Below are 11,943 nucleotides of genomic sequence, written 5' to 3'. Positions count from 1 at the left end.
GCAATCCAAACATTATTTTACAATAGCCAAGTTCATAAACAAAAGTCTTTTGCCGACGTTATACGAAAATGAGCCTTATAGGGCAAACAAAAGAGTTTTGGAGTTAGCGGGCCCTCCTCGGGTCAAGTCGAGGTGGCGGCCATGAGTTACGGACATTTGGGGTCTATGAGATCATACGTGGAAGTTTCGAAGCGATTCGAATACATTTACAAACGTTTCAGGCATTAGATCACTTTTTAACACAAATGAGAGTTTTGTGCTTCAATTGAATTGAATGAATAGTACCCAATTTCTAGTTCGGATTTCCAAGAACAGAATGGCCTCCAAGGCTCCGATATCGACCTAGTATACCTAGGACATGCCAAAAGAAGGAATGGGGTAGCCTTACATACCTTTCTCACTTCGTACGCTCGTTCAAACTCGATTCCCGTTTCGTCCAAAATCTGCAATTGGTCATTGTTACCAATTAGGAATTTCAAGACTTAAGAATGCACTTAACTTCAGTTTTGTCTACCGAAATTTTGGCAGCACCTCCCCTATAAATAGCGCCCCTGAGAATCATCTCGGCTCAAATAGTAGCAACAACAACCCAACAACATCAACAATGTCAACAATCATCACAATATAGCACAATATAAGGCAACCAGTTCTACTTTCCGACATAATGCAATAACGTTCATTCCGACTTCACACTTCCAAACTAAGCTCAATATTTTCATATTCATCACTACTCAAGATCATTACAATACAATTTAGAAGCATTTCATATCATTTCTACAAAATATTCACAAGATATACATAATATACAAACTTTCCGCCCGAGTCATAATTCATTCAAAACTTCTAATCTTTAGCATACTTATTCATAACATGCTTCCATATCCCAAATTCATCAACAATTATCATAATTTGCACCTTAACAACTCCATTTTCATAATGTCATAAAATCATACTAAAACGACACAAACTTCTACATTCCATTTCAATGCAAACTTATATCATTTTATCTTCATTTACATTGCAAGCATCACAACAACACAACTAACATATTAAACAAAAGTGATTCATTCCCATTCCAATTCCAATACACCTCACGACCACATATCATCTTTCCAACTCCAACCAAATTCATTCAACTTTCATTTCCAATATACATTCCACCCTACACACAACTAGAATACAACATAAAATTCAACACATCTTAACTACACAACCAAGCACTTACACGGCCACATATATACATACACACCCACTTTGCAAACTTCCATGTTTTCATGAATTCTACTCATTTTCATACACTACAACACAAACAAACCTTCATAACATAATACCATTGAATGAATTCTTACCTTTTTCTTCAATCTCCTTCACTCAACCATGTTGTCATATTGGAGGAACTAGTGCTCTTTCTTCCCAAACAATTGCACCATGTTGTAGAGGGCCTTTAATATAGTAGGAAAATCACAAAACAAAAATTTTAGAGGCAAGATTTTGAGGGGTGAAATTCCCCTTGCCTTGGCCGAAATGGCCCTTATCTCCTTGCTCTTCATCTTTTGTTTTATCTCTTCCTTTTGCTTCTTGAGTCTTCTAATAGATAAAGACTCTTATATTAATTATGTCACATGGAAAAATATTCATTAATTTGGTGGTTGGGCCAAGGCACATGGCCGGCCACCCCACCTCATTTTGGGCCTCATTTTTGCTCTTTTATTTGAGCCCAATTAATGATAATTCTCATTTTGTAATTCCCGAAACTAATTTTCAAAATTCCAATTTTTGCCCTTGGCCTTCCTCCGTGTTTCCACACCAATATCTTTCATGAACAACACACACATATACTAATTCAAATCAACATATGGCCTTATTCCTTACAAATCAAAATTATCTCAAATTTTTCCGAATACGCGAAAGTACGGGATATAACAGTAATAGCTTTCATTTATGCAATCAAGCTCTTTTTCTCAATTCTCTTTTCTGTTCTCTCAATTGCTCTTGACATTGGTTTTCCCGCACGGCACTGACAGTCTCGTCTAGCGTGCGGAGGAGACCCCGGTTGGCGGACAGTAACCTTGGAATCATCAGTTGCTTAGCCTTACGTCGCCCTTCCAAGAAGTCTCAGGAAGGCGTCGCGTAACAGTTGGTATCAGAGCCTAGGCTCGACATCGGACGAGGGAACACGTGGCAATTGTCATCATTTTCGGACCATGGTGAACCATGGAGACCGCCTCTTGATTTTGGAAACTACGGTCAATAGATTTCGACCCGTGGCTGAAAGAGTGGAGGACCTGGACCGCAGGATGCGGCAGGCCGAACAAGACATCGTAAATATTGCTACTGACACGGATGCGGCCGCACAGGCAGTTGCCATCCAAAGAGAGGAGGACCTCGCCCAGAGGACTTAGGAGGCAGATAGAATAACTGCCATGCAAGGAACCATCGACAACTTGACTAATCAGCTCAATGTTGTCAACGCTGCCTTACAAGGCCTACTCCGAGGAGGGGGCCATCCCGTTGGGGGTGCGGAAAACATTGCCGCGACCACCCCGAAGCTCAAGATTCCTAAACCAAAGCCCTATCAGGGCGCTCGAAATGCCAAAGAGGTGGAAAACTTCATCTTTGACATTGAGCAGTACTTCGACGCTGTGGGAGAATTGGAGGAGCCCAGGAAGGTAGCAACTGCTGCCATGTATCTACAAGGCTATGCCAAGCTCTGGTGGCGTGTGAAATATGAAGCCATTAAGGCTGGTGAGGATGCTCTTGAGACATGGGTAGAACTAAAAGCAGCCATTCGCTTACAGTTCTTCCCCGAGAACGTCGAGTATAATGCACGAAGGAAGCTTCGGGAACTCAGGCAAACAAAGTCAGTCCGAGAGTATGTTCGCAAGTTCTCTGCACTCATGCTGAACATAAGGGACATGGGCGACAAGGACAAGCTTTTTACGTTCATGGAAGGCTTGAAGCCCTATGCCCGCATGGAAATACAAAGACAAATGGTTGATTCCTTGCCCAAAGCTATCCAAGCTGCGGAATGTCTCAGTGACTACCAAATGGATTTTCGAAAGGAAAAACCTCAACCACCAACCCGTGGGGGATTCAAAGGGGGCCAATCCTACAATACTGGTCCCAACAGAAGTGGGGGAGATCGGAGTGCAACCAAATCTAAAGGTTCCTCCTCAGGCAGCAATAGTGTTGCATCTCATAATAATGATCGGGGGCGGAAGCTGCCGCCTCCCGCAGGATGTCATAATTGTTGCGGACCACATTGGAACAAGGACTGCCCACAGGCACAGATGAACGCCCATCAAATTTTGGATGATGGGACGGACGATGATAAGGATGATGCGGATCAGACAGAACCAATAGGTGCCTTCAATGCACTTGTTTGTTCCATTTCCAAGGCCGTTGAGGGTACCAGTGCCGGCATATACAAAAAGAAAGACCCAAGCTCAACTACCAAGAAGGGAAAGGCAAAGGCAGGCAGTGGGCCTCCTCCCAGAAAGGAGAAGACCCTGATGTTTATCGACTTGAGAGTAAATGGTAAACCTATTAAGGCCATGATAGACACAGGTGCTACGCACAACTATCTGGCCATCACAGAAGTAGAACGCCTTGGCCTAGTTGTTGGAAAGGGAAAGGGTCGTGTCAAAGCTATCAACTCACCGCCCCAATTGGTAGGTGGAATAGCTAAAGGAGTGCCGGTAAAGATGGGTCCTTATGAAGGCAAGTTCGACTTGCGGGTAGTGATCATTGACAACTTCGACTTGATAGTGGGGTTGGAATTCATGAGACAAACTAACATCATCCCCGTACCCTACGCGGATATGCTTCTGATGATGGGAACAAACGGGGCCAAACCCTGCATTATCCTATGCACCACCATAAAGATGGCCTCAGGAAACATCTCTGCATTGCAACTGAAGAAGGGGGTCCGTCGACAAGAACCCACGTTTCTAGCGACCCTTTGCATTTAAGAGATTGAGCATTCTTCGGGCCCCATTCCAAAGCCCATGAAAGAGCTCATGAAGGAATTTGAGGATGTCATGCCTCAAGATATGCCGAAGCGACTCCCGCCTAGGCGGACGGTCGATCATGAAATTGAATTGGTGCCGGGTGCGAAGCCACCTGCCCGAGCACCCTACAGAATGTCACAACCCGAACTCACTGAGCTTCGGAGACAATTGACAGAAATGCTGGACACGGGGATCATCGTGCCATCCAAGTCGCCTTATGGGTCGCCTGTGCTATTCCAAAAGAAACATGATGGTACCCTAAGGCTCTGTGTTGACTATCGAGCCCTCAACAAGATCACCGTGAAGAACAAGTACCCCATACCACTAATGGCGGACTTGTTTGATAGACTGGGCGGTGCCACAGTGTTCACCAAAATAGACCTGAAGACAGGCTATTGGCAAGTCCGCATTGCTGAAGGAGACGAGTCCAAGACGACATGTGTGACAAGATATGGCTCGTTCGACTTCCAGGTCATGCCGTTCGGCTTGACCAATGCTCCGGCCACGTTTTGCACTCTAATGAACCAGGTCTTTCCAGAATACATTGACGAGTTTGTGGTAGTATACCTGGATGACATTGTGGTGTACAGCAAAACATTAGGCGAACACCTGGAACACCTGAGGAAAGTCCTAACTCGGTTGCGAGAGCATGAATTGTACGTAAAGCTGTCCAAATGCTCCTTTGCCCAAAAACACATTGACTTCCTCGGGCATGTTGTTGAAGAAGGTTGCATCAAGATGGACCAACAAAAGATCAAGGCTGTCACAGACTGGCCACCACCCGAGATATCCATGCCTTGATGGCATTCCCTGGCCTATGCAACTTTTATCGGCGGTTCGTCAAGAACTACTCCCTCATTGCATTACCACTGACAGAACTCCTCAAGAAGATCACACCTTGGGACTGGTCGCCAAAGAGAGCAGACGCTTTCAACTCACTTAAAGCGGCTATGTCTAGTAGCCTTGTCTTGGCTTTACCCGACTTGACCAAACCCTTCGAGGTGGAAACGGATGCCTCTGATTACGCCTTGGGCGGAGTCTTGCTACAAGAGGGGCACCCGGTGGCCTACGAGAGTCGAAAGTTGAAGGATGCGGCTCACGAGAAAGAATTATTGGCTGTCGTCCATTGCTTGCGCCTTTGGAGGCACTATCTTCTGGGATCCCCATTCGTGATGAAGACGGATAACACGATTGTCAGTCACTTCATGACCCAGCCAAATCTAAATGGCCGCCAGGCCAGATGGCAGGAACTCCTAGCGGAATTTCACTTCAATCTGGAATACCGAAGTGGGAAGACCAACCATGTTGCGGATGCACTGAGTCGAAGGGCCAATCTAGCATCGGTATGCTTGCTTGCCACCCTTAGGGGGAGCGAAGTGGCTACCACCATAAAAGATCAAATTCAGGATCTTCTCACCAAAGACCCTTCGGCACAGTATTTGGTCGACCTAGCAGGTCAAGGAAAAACTCGCCAGTTCTACATGGAGGACGGGTTCCTGAAGGAAAAAGGAAACTGCCTTTATGTTCCTAAAGGAGGAGATTTGCGGAGAACTCTCCTAATGGAATGTCACGATACTCTATGGGCAGGCCACCCAGGAGAAGAGCGTACCATGGCATTGCTATGTCGTGCATATTACTGGCCCCAGATGGCAGATGATGTCGCTCAGTATGTGAAGACTTGCCTGGTATGCCAGAAAGACAAGTCTGACCGCTTGACACAAGCGGGCCTGTTGGAGCCATTACCTGTCCCAAAGAGGCCTTGGGAAAGCGTCTCATTGGATTTCATCACCGGCTTGCCCAAGGTTGGAGATCTCACGACTATCTTGGTCGTGGTTGATCGGTTTTCTAAATATGCTACTTTCATTGCATCACCCAAGTATATATCAGCAAAGGAGACAGCTCGACTCTTCTTCACCCATGTTGTCAAATATTGGGGTCTGCCCAAGGATATTGTTAGCGACCGTGACTCTCGCTTCACCAGCAACTTTTGGACCCAGCTCTTTAAGTGCTTGGGGTCTAAATTGAGTCACAGCTCGAGTTTTCACCCGCAATCCGATGGCCAGACGGAGCGGTTCAATGGCATGTTGGAGGAATACTTGCGACACTTTGTTACCGACTCGCAGAAGAATTGGGTGAAGTTATTGGATGCGGCCCAACTGTGTTTCAACTCACAAAAGAGCTCTAGCACAAACAAGAGCGCTTTTGAAATTGTTACCGGGCAGCAACCGCTACTCCCACACACTGTGAATGCCCCAAACATGGCTAAATCCCCACGAGCAGCTAGCTTCTCGAAAGAATGGAAGCAGAATTTAGAGATAGTGCGGAGCTATCTGGTGAAGGCACAAAAGCGGATGAAAATACATGCAGACCAGAATCGTCGCTTTGTGGAATATCAGGTTGGGGACAAGGTGATGGTGAAGATCCCAAAGAGATACCTATTTGCAGGGGTCCATGACCCTCGCCTGTTGCAAAAATATATTGGCCCTCTGTCCATTGAGAGGCGCATTGGGAAGGTAGCATACCGGGTGGATACCCCAGCTTGGTGGAAGATTCATCATGTGTTCCATGTCAGTCTTTTAAAGCCTTTTCGAGAAGACACAGAAGACCCTTCCCGCAGTCAGCTCACAATACCCAGTATTCGAGGCCCACAAACAACTGGGAAAAGGGTAGTAGAAGCCATCCTCAACGATCGAGTCATACATGCCTCAAGAAAAGATCACCAAGAGTTCCTGGTGAAATGGCTGGGATGTGATGCCGAAGAAAATACATGGGAAAGGGGCACCAGCCTCAAAGCCTACAAGCACCTGATCGATGACTATCTTGCAAGCAAGGCGCCGAGGACGTCGCCAACTCAGGTGGGGGAGAATGTCATGGGCGGCTTTCCAGCCTTGCCCCATGACCCCTTGGGCGCGCCCCATGGCGCCATGGCAAGCCTCTCAGCGCCTAGCGCCATGGACGGCCCCGTGGTCTTGGACGCCCCAAGTGACAAGGTTGCTTCTGCCTATGTCACCCCATCAATGTCCCTCGCGCGCGCCCCTGCGCTGGCCGTGCCCCAACGCGTGCCCAGCGCCCAGTGTCAATGCAGTGCTGCTACAGTGTCAGCGCTCAATGCCCAGTGCGCGCGCCCCTGTGTGCGCGCGCACCGTGCCTTACGCGCATGACAGTGCCCCGACCGAAGGTGCACATGGACCTGCTCTAGTTAGGTCTCTTTTGTTGTAATTATAGAGTAGTTTACTTTATGTATTTTTTATTGTGTTTCTCTAGCAAGTCTATGTCTAGTTCTATGATTTGGGTTTTTATTTTTAAAGCATTATTAGGGGGGATCAAGCAATCAAAACTTTCAAGCAAGCAATCAATTCTCTGTACTGGTGTCTCTCCCCCTCGGCACCGCTTGCTCTCATTGTAATAGCTTTCATTTATGCAATCAAGCTCTCTTTCTCAATTCTCTTTTCTGTTCTCTCAATTGCTCTTGACATTGGTTTTCCCGCACGGCACTGACAATCTCGTCTAGCGTGCGGAGGAGACCCCGGTTGGCGGACAGTAACCTTGGAATCATCGGTTGCTTAGCCTTACGTCACCCTTCCAAGAAGTCTCAGGAAGGCGCCGCGTAACAGTATATATGAGATTCCCTTTCCTTAAACTAGCAATGAGTTAAATATGAACATGCTAGTAATGAAGTGCTGTCAGGGACTGTATTTTTTCTTTTAAGTCACTGTTTAGGTCGTATTCCACTCAAAATTTCGTTTGAAATGGTGTTTTAGTCAAGAGGGGTTGTTTGGCTCAGTTTCCTCACGTAAAGGTGTCTTTTTTTGAATGAGCAAACTTAAATTGGTACATTCATTTTGAATTTAAAGAGGTGTGCTAGAATGTTAAGTGCTGGCATGTTGATATATTAGACTGTAAGGATAGTTTTAAGAGTTAGCTGAACTTAATTCCTCATCATAGTTCCTCTACAACTTCACTATTTACGATTTGTTAAGTTTTGAATTTCGTGAACTATTAAAGCAACCAATTTAATATTTCTTCTCATGTGTTGATCAAGAACACTGGAACTAGTGCAGTTGATACTGATTAAAAGAAGTGGGAAAGTTTGAAAAATTACAAGACACCTTTTTCTCCTTTTCTTTCATTTCAAAGAGAGTAAACCTTCATTTATAGTTGCTGCTTTTGTATCAATTCTTTAATCTGTTTATTTTGGAGAAATCCAATTTGATATCCCAATTTGTTCTAGTTAAGGAGGAAACAATTCGCTTTATTATATTGTTATAACTCTTTTTCTTATGTGCAGCATTTTTGAAGGAATTGAGGTCAATTACTGGCAACGAAATGCTCCACTTGTGGATTGATGGTTTCAAATAGCTTTGTTGCAGATTTCATTCGAAAAATGAAGGAAATTAATTCGAATCGGGAGCTAAGCTGGTTTCGTGTTGAAAGTATAGTATTTAGTTAGATTTAAGTTTTACTTGAAATAGAACATATCATTTTTGACTTCGTTTAATTTTTACAGAACATTTATTATATTGCTACATTGTACTTTGGTTATAATATTAAAATGCATTTGCTTTACATATATTCATGCCTGTTACAAAAGGTTGACATCTATATGAATGTACAAATTGAAATAAGTATTTGTGTCATAATAAAAACTATATAGATAGATTTTTACAACATTTGAAATTTTTATTTGTTAACATTAATCAAAATGTCAGAATTTTAATGTGACATTTTACGAATGAAACAAGTAAATGTATTTTTACCACATTAATCTAAATGTAAGAAATTTTAAGCGGTGTTTCATAAAAGTCGTAAATTCCTTACCGACATTTACTTAAATGTCGAAAATAAATGTCATAAATCTCTTACCAATATTTACCTAAATGCCATAAATTTCTTGGTTACATTTTCCTAAAGGTCACAAAATAAATGTCATAAATTCTTTCCGACATTTAGGTAAATGCTGGAAAATAAATATCGTAAAATTTCTTACCCGAAATTATCTAAATGTCACAAAATAAATGTCGTAAATTATTTCCGACCTTTACCAAAAATGTCGTAAATTTCTACCAACATTTGCCTAAATGTCAAAAAACAAAGTCGTAAATTCTATCCAACATTTACCAAAACGTCGGAAAATAAGTGTCGTAAATTTCTTATCGACATTTGGCTAAATGTCACAAAATAAATGTCGTAAATCCTTTGCAACATTTAGGTAAATGTCGGAAAATTCCCGACACTAACGTTTACGACACTTACCCAAATATAAATTAAATGTTGGTAAACGAATTTACGACATTTAATCAACTTAATAAGTCATTTATAAAATGTCATTGTATGTACACTTTTGTAGTGTGTCCGTCAGTTACCGTAATGGAACAGCTGACCGACAATTGATGTGGTTGTCAAGTTTTTATAAATTAAATATTTTTCACTAGCACTAAAAGTGTAAAAGGGAATATTTTTCTAAAAGTATTTTTGAAATCACGGTTAAACACAAATTTTTCTCTAATATTGACAAAATACTTTTCAAATCAAGGCAAACACAATTGTTACTCTCCAAAAAATATTTTTTCGAAAAAGAATTAATTTCAAAATAAGCAAATCCGAAAATTTGGCTAAACTGCATGATGATTCTTTATTATAAAGGTCAGTGTGAATGTTTAATTAATAAGTATATCCTATTTTAGGTTTAGATAGACTATGAATCTTTGGCTCGACTATTTTTCTACCCTCACGTTCTTACAATAGTGTATTATTGGTAGGTGCTTAATACTTTTATTATTATTTAAAAAAAAGGTTTCAATTTAATATTAAATCGTCTAAATCAACTTTCTGATAATCGGGGAATAGTGCTTGCATGTGTGGACATGTCATAGAATAACTCAACCTGATGAACATAACAAGAAGATACAATGAACCGGATTAATTATTAGGGTCAGTACATTTAATTATTTTTTTATTCACATAGACTATCAACCTCAGCTAGCTCTTTTTGAATTAATTTCTATCACTAACTTTGCAGATGAATCTCATTGGATATTTAAATTTGAAATATCCTTTAAGTATTATTCTTAAGCTTTAATTAAATTTGAAGTATAGTTGATTGGTGATATCCTTTCATCTACCTTTAAGCATTATTCTTAAATTTTAATTCAAGACATTAGTGATTGCAAATATTGACGGATTTGATTAGATTTGACAGGTTAAGATGAGTCAAGGTAGGGCCCTCACGTTTATTATTAATCTTTGGCTCGATTATGTTTCTACACTCACGTTCTTACGATAGTGCATTATTGGTAGGTGCTTAATACTTTTATTATTATTTAAAAAAAAGTTTCAATTTAATATTAAATCGTCTAAATCAACTTTCTGATAATCAGGGAATAGTGCTTGCATGTGTGGACATGCCATAGAATAACTCAACCTGATGAACATAACAAGAAGATACAATGAACCGGATTAATTATTAGGGTCAGTGTAAATGTATATTTAATTATTTTTTCATTCACATAGACTATCAACCTCAACTCTCTCTTTTTGAATTAATTTCTATCACTAACTTCGCAGATGAATCTCATTGGATTTTTGAATTTGAAGTATAGTTAATTGATTGATTGGTGTCGTCCTTTTATGTTACTTTAAGTATTATTCTTAAGCTTTAATTAAATTTGAAGTATAGTTGATTGATTAGTGATATCCTTTCATGTATTTTTAAGCATTATTCTTAAGCTTTAACTCGAGACACTAGTGATTGTAAATATTGACGGATTTGATTAGATTTGGTAGGTTAAGATGAGTCAAGGTAGGGCTCTCACGTTTATTATTAATCTTTGGCTCGACTATTTTTCTACACTCACGTTCTTACGATAGTGCATTATTGATAGGTGCTTAATACTATTATTATTATTTTAAAAAAAGTTTCAATTTAATATTAAATCGTCTAAATCAACTTTCTGATAATCAGGGAATAGTGCTTGTATGTGTGGACGTGTCACAGAATAATTCAACCGGATGAACATAACAAGAAGATACAATGAACAGATTAATTATTAGGGTCAGTGTGAATGTACATTTAATTATTTTTTAGTTCAGATAGACTATCAACCTCAGCTGGCTCTTTTTGACTTAATTTCTATCACTAACTTTGCAGATGAATCTCATTGAATATTTAAATTTGAAATATAATTAATTGATTGATTGGTAATATCTTTTTATGTTACATTAAGCATTATTCTTGAGATTTAACTAAATTTAAAGTATAGCTGATCGATTGATTGGTGATGTCTTTTCATGTATCTTTAAGCGTTATTCTTAAGCTTTAATTCGAGATATTACTGATTGCAACTATTGACGGATTTGATTAGATTTGGCAGGTTAAGATGAGTCAAGGTAGGGCCGAAGCTATACTTGTTGAAGGGAATAGACTCCTCTTAGTGAAAAATAACCCTCTATAACTATTTAGGAAAAATAATTATCTAAAACAATCCATGTTTGTAAAATTAGCCGAAATAGTCCAATTAGTATCCTTTTCTTCAAAAGGTTAGTTGTATATTTGTATCCTCACTATAATTGAAAAAAGTTATATATTGTTGTATATAACTGAATTTTCTTAGATATAAACACCTCTTATACAGTATCATACACTTTTATATAAGGTTGATACATTGTTTATTATAAAGTTATATATTATTATATAATGTTATATATTGTGAAAAAGTGGCTATGCGGGGTGTAATTTTAAAATATGGCTACGCAAATATAATTTTGTATGCTAAATTGTACATATTATTGAAATTTTCCCAAGTTACATTGTATAAATATGTCGATTTTTTTTAAGAAATATATATTATATCTTGAACGCCCAAGTTTGGGCGGCTTAATGACCCCTGCTTATGTTTTCAGTTAGTCTTGGCGTACTTAATTCAACTTATCTAAA

This window comes from Lycium barbarum, chromosome 10, assembly GCF_019175385.1.
Source record: "Lycium barbarum isolate Lr01 chromosome 10, ASM1917538v2, whole genome shotgun sequence".
Classification (NCBI taxonomy): domain Eukaryota; kingdom Viridiplantae; phylum Streptophyta; class Magnoliopsida; order Solanales; family Solanaceae; genus Lycium; species Lycium barbarum.
Note: the sequence above shows the minus strand (reverse complement) of the source record.